Genomic DNA, 311 nt, shown 5'->3' with positions numbered 1-311 from the left:
TGAGCCTCCTTTTCTCCAGGCTGAGCCCCCCAAAGCCCCTCAGGATTTCTCCAGCCCCATCCCAGCTCCGCTCCCTTCCCTGGACTCCTCCAGCCCCTCCGTGTCCCCCCTGAAGTGCGGAGCCCAGAACTGGACACGGGGATTGCGGCCCCTCACAGCGCCCAGCACTGACGGACAGCCCCTGCCCTGCTCCTGCCGGACACGCTGCTCCTGCCACCGGCCGGGGACAGACACCGGGCTCCCGATCCCGATCCCAACTCCGACCCCTATTCCAGTGCCCGCCTCGATCCCGACCGTCATCTCGCCCCCAG

The sequence above is a fragment of the Corvus brachyrhynchos genome, unplaced genomic scaffold, assembly GCF_000691975.1.
Source record: "Corvus brachyrhynchos isolate BGI_N302 unplaced genomic scaffold, ASM69197v1 scaffold72, whole genome shotgun sequence".
NCBI classification, from domain to species: Eukaryota; Metazoa; Chordata; class Aves; order Passeriformes; family Corvidae; genus Corvus; species Corvus brachyrhynchos.
Note: the sequence above shows the minus strand (reverse complement) of the source record.